The 5,674-nt window shown below is 36.8% G+C and overlaps 1 protein-coding gene across 1 annotated transcript in view; it reads right to left on the bottom strand.

The window, feature by feature from the left end:
- Positions 1–4,147, bottom strand: part of LOC115226896 (cardioacceleratory peptide receptor-like) — a 161,799-nt gene extending 157,652 nt beyond the window's left edge. Inside the window, exon 1 of the mRNA XM_036500476.1 lies at positions 4,118–4,147. The gene's annotated coding sequence lies outside the window, so the exon portion shown is untranslated. The remainder of the gene's footprint in view (positions 1–4,117) is intronic.
- Positions 4,148–5,674: the final 1,527 nt, after the last annotated feature.

The following is a 5,674-nucleotide window of genomic DNA, read 5'->3' as shown; positions in this document are numbered from 1 at the left end:
CTGGACCCGCATCTACCCGCATCTCTTGTCTCACTGTCTTTTCTATCACTGCTATAATGGCTTCTGTTCCTCAGAGCAGGCTAGCCTGCTGTCCCCACCATTCAGGCATCCCCAATCCTCTCGTCTTTGTACATATTCCGTCACTCTCTGTACGTCCAACCTCCTCCACACCGCACTAACAATTATCCCAAATCCCTTCCCGCCTAGAGCATTGGCCCTCCAGAATCTTTCTGCTGCTTATGTATTTTCTGCATGCATAAACAAGGTAAAAAAAAAGTTCTTATTGGCATCGAGCTCATCGGCCTTGTTGGGTCGGGAAAGGTTATGGACAAGATGCTTCCAGACTCAACAAGTGAAAATAAAACAACAAAGGAATGTTTGAGTGTGAAAATAAGGGTCATTGGTGCATAAAATATATTTTTATAGAAACCAAAGTAGCTGTCTCGTAGAGGAATAACAATTCTAGACAGAGACAACGACGATGTTGCATAACGGGATTCTATGCGTTTAAGCATATTAATTACATTATAAGTTTGTTAGAGTGGTTGGTATTTGTTAATGCAACAAAGAATCATCTGGTAGTTGTTAGGAGCGGGTTATCAAGAAAAGGTAAGGTGAAAGACATACAGGGACCAATTGGTCTATACAGATATATAAGTAAAGAAACTCTCTTTATTACAAAATACAGGCCCCTTCTGAACGGGTCTACGACAACGATATATCCACCTCGGCTTTAGAATAACACAAATACACACGCAAATATTATATTCCTAAGAATCCATTACACACACATACACACACGTAGACATATGCACACACACATACGTACATGCACATATGCACATAGTGTGCAAAGTTTTAGAAGCCGATAGATATGCCACCGGTTTCTACCAATGGACAAATGTAAGTTTAAAATGTGTGGGAGATTTATTCATTTGTCTGTGTGTAAGTGCGGGTTTTGCAAATGTGTGTGTGAGAGAGGGAGAGAGAGAGAGAGAGGGGGGGGGGGGGAGAAAGAGAGAGAATAGATAGACGGATATAGTATACCTAAACATATATATTTATGTATATGTATAAACGTATAGAGATATATATACCTATACGCACAAATTTTCCACTATCATTAGACGCTTTGAAGGTTCTTTATAAATATTTTTTTTAAATATTAAAATAACCACACACACACACACATACACGCATATATATACATATATATATTTATATATGTGTGTTTGTATGCATATTCATATATGTGTGTATGTGCATATATCCGTGTACGAACACACACACACACACATATGTATATATATATATATATATTTCGGAATGGTCATTTTGTCAGTTTAGCCAATAAAAACACACGCACTATATATTTGGTGTTACTTTGCTTCAGTGTTATTTATTTTTTACATTAATCTTAATCTTATTTCGGCCAGAGTTCTTTCGTCACACTGACGGTTAGTAAAAAGAGACACAAATAAGAAAGAAGAAAACAAAGGACCACTGATGCGGTCACAGGAGTGTGACGAAAGAACTCTGGCCGAAATAAGAATAGATTAATGTAAAAAATAAATACCCTGAAGCAAAGTAACACCAAATATATAGTGCGTGTGTTTTTATTGGCTAAACTGACAAAATGACCATTCCGAAATATAACAATATCTGTTTCAACACACGACTTCACATAAAAATCTTGCACAACAATAATAACGTACTATATATATATGTCCGTATACCCAGTTATGAATATGTTTCACTATGCGTACTTGTTTGCTTTTTTGTATGCATCTGTTGGGTCAAATGTATACATGGATATGCACATGCGTATAAGTACATATGGGTATATCTGTATCAATGTGCTAAGCATGCACATTAATGTGTGTGTGTGTGTGTGTGTGTGCGTGTGTGTGTGTGTTTGTGGAGGCGCAATGGCCCAGTGGTTAGAGAAGCGGACTCGCGGTCGGAGGATCGCGGTTTCGATGCCCAGACCGGGCGTTGTGAGTGTTTATTGAGCGAAAACACCCAAAGCTCCACGAGGCTCCGGCAGGGGGTGGTGGCGATCCCTGCTGTACTCTTTCGCCACAACTTTCTCTCACTCTATCTTCTGTTGGCCTGCTCGCTTAGCCAGCGGGGTCGCGTCATTTGAAGGCTATAACAACGCTAAGCGCATTGTGACCAGCGATGTGTAGCAACATCTGATAATCTGGTCGGTCACGGTGATCACGGTGATATATAATATATATATATATATATATATATATATATATATATATATATATATATATATATATATATATATATACATATATACATATATATAAAATACAAAATGGGACAAAAACGCAAAACATCCGGACAACTAGGCGATACAAAAAGGGACAACAAAATATCCAGATAGACGATACAAAAAAACAAGGACGGGTCATTCGAAGCCTTTTATCTTCAGTCAAGAACCGGATCATCCTCGCAATTTCGGCTGATTAATCTTGAGATTGCTCCAATCTGGCCAGCCCCAAGGAAAAAACTAAGCTAAGAGCATTAGATTTCTTTGAAAAGAACATCGAATGTATGCGAAAACAAGGACGGAAAAAACAGACGATGTTACACGAATATAAATACAAAAATACAATAAAAATACACACACACATATATTTTTTCACCGGCCTTCACTAGGAAAAAATATAGACTGCTCTACTTTTTAGAGTATGTTTCTTCTCTGGATTTATGTTTTTCTAAAAACGGTATATATATATATATATGTGTGTGTGTGTGTGTGTGTGTGTGTGTGCGTGTGTGTGCGTAGTTAACTGTATGTGTATGCATTCATGCAAATATATATGTATACATATCTTTAGGTAAAGTGCATGTATATCTCTATATCTTTATTTTATTATATCTATCTCTTTATCATCATCTACCCCTATATATATATATATATATATACAATTATATATATATATATATATATATATATGTACCACACACACACATTTAAGTGTTTACGTATTGTATTTAAATGGCTTAATATAAGCGTGTGTATACATGTGTGTAGAATGTGAACATGTACGCGTACATATATATATATATATATATATATATATACATATATATACATATATATATGTATATTTATATATATTATACATATACACACACATACTAATACGCACATATATGTCTGTATGTGTGCATATGCGCATTTGTGCTTGTCTATGTGTGTATTAGTGTCTGTGTGCGTATGCATGTGTACATAAAAACATAGATAGAAAGATATAGATATGTTTTTGTATACAGGATGATTGAAAAGACCTTTTAACATTTAAAATGTTATATAGAGTAATTATATTTTTTTCACTTGGAATTTTCGTTTACATATATTTCAGAGAATATCTTTGCTTTTTTTTTATTCTGAAGATCTTTTACAGTTTGTGCGTATGTGTGTGTGCATGTGTATGTGCATGTGTGTGTGCGCACGAGCACGCATATGTATATGTATATATACATATGCGTGTGGTGTGTGTGGTTATGTAGGTGTGTATTATATATATATATATAATATATAATAATATATATATATAGATAGATAGATACATACATACATACATACATACACTTACATTTGTGTATGAATGCACGTATGCATCTATGTTTGTAGTATGTTTATGTGTGCGTGTATGCCTGTGCGTGTATGTGTGTGTGTATGTGTGTGTGTGTGTGCGTGTGTGTGTGTGTTTGTGTGTGTGTGTGTGTGTGTGTGTGTGTGTGTGTGTGTGTGACCGCAGCCGCATACCTGAAATGTATAAAAGAATTAAAAGAATATGTATATGTGTTAGACAACTGGCCCGTTAGTCCAGTAATCACGTCCAATTATCTGGCCGTAGTTCGTTCAGCTGCGAAGGACGGTTTGCGCAGCAGGTCAGCTGAAAACCCTTAGCGTAAAAAAAGATGTGGAAGCTACAGATGTTGGATGAATTTAGTGATTACGGTGGGAAGAAGAGTTCGATTCTTATCCTGTTCATATTTTTACTAAAAGGACATTTGAAACACACACACACACGCACACACACACACACATACACGCGTGCGCACACACAATACCTGAAAGTATACCGGGTACATATACTTAACTGCCGGCCCCTTTCAACTTTGAACTTGTTTCAATCTTTGGACGGTGACCATGCTGGGGTGCCACCTTGAGGAATTTATTCGAACAAATCGCCTCAGACTGGTACTTATTCCAACAGTGGCAGTAGATAAGCACAAACACAAGGGATACACACACACACACACACACATTCACGCGCACATACACATACACACACACACACACATACACACACACACACACGCACGCACACACACAAACACACACACACACACAGGTGCAGGAGTGGCTGTGTGGTAAGTAGCTTGCTTACCAACCACATGGTTCCGAGTTCAGTCTCACTGCGTGGCACCTTAGGCAAGTGTCTTCTACTATAGCCTCGGACCGACCAAAGCCTTGTGAGTGGATTTGGTAGACGGAAACTGAAAGAAGCCCGTCGGATATATGCATATATATATATATATATATATGTGTGTATGTATATGTGTGTGTATGTTTGTGTGTCTGTGTTTGTCCGACCAACATCGCTTGACAACCGATGCTGGTGTGTTTACGTCCCCCGTAACTTAGCGGTTCGGTAAAAGTGACCGATAGAATAAGTACTAGGCTTACAAAGAATAAGTCCTGGGGTCGATTTGCTCGACTAAAGGCGGTGCTCCAGCATGACCGCAGTCAAATGACTGAAACAAGTAAAAGAGTAAAGAGTAAAGAGTACACAAATAGAAGGAAAAAAAGATAGAAAGAGAAAGAGAAAGAAAGAGGAAGAGAGAAGGAGAGAAACAGGCCGCAAGTGAGGGCCCCAGACAGGGAACACGGTGTCAAAATATATAATGTATATATATATATATATAAAAATTATTTTTCCGTAATGAGGTAAAAAACCAAGGCTTTGTAGATTTTAGAACAGTCATAAATATGTCTTATATATACATATATATATATATATACAATTGCAGCGTGGAAGGTGTTTGTAAGCCATTTAAGAAACACACAAAAGCCGTTCGATTCATTTCAACATTTAAGTTTAATTTGTCAAAATATTTTCGTCGCTAAAATCCGCGACCTGTTCACTGACAAAAATCCGTGCTGCATCTAAAAAAGTAACAGTTACTTTCAGTGAATCGAACGGCTTTTGTGTGTTTCTTACATGGCTTACAAACACCTTTCACGCTGCAATTGTTTTCGTTTCAGCACACGATCTCAGATCAAATCACTTGCTATGCGAGTACATCTCCCTATATATATAATATATATATATATATATATAATATATATATATATAGGATAAAATCTTTATAAGAATTTATCAAGTAGTTAACGTGGAAAACCTCATAAGGGAAGAATTTATTAATTATTCCTTTTAAATATATTTATTCATATTAGGGGCATTACTATAAATGTCTCACGCTAGGAGGGACTCTTAAAGTCAGAACTTCCATAATAAACACATTATATTATATAATATCCGTTCTGTGTGTGTGTGTGTGTGTGTGTGTGTGTTGTGTGTGTGTGTGTGTGTTTTTTCTTCTAGGATCTCGGGCATCCTCCATCCGATTGCGCTCAAATTCG

This window comes from Octopus sinensis, linkage group LG2 (genome assembly GCF_006345805.1).
Source record: "Octopus sinensis linkage group LG2, ASM634580v1, whole genome shotgun sequence".
In the NCBI taxonomy this organism is placed as follows: domain Eukaryota; kingdom Metazoa; phylum Mollusca; class Cephalopoda; order Octopoda; family Octopodidae; genus Octopus; species Octopus sinensis.
The sequence above is the reverse complement of the archived record's forward strand: the minus strand, read 5'-3'. Positions and strand labels throughout refer to the sequence as shown.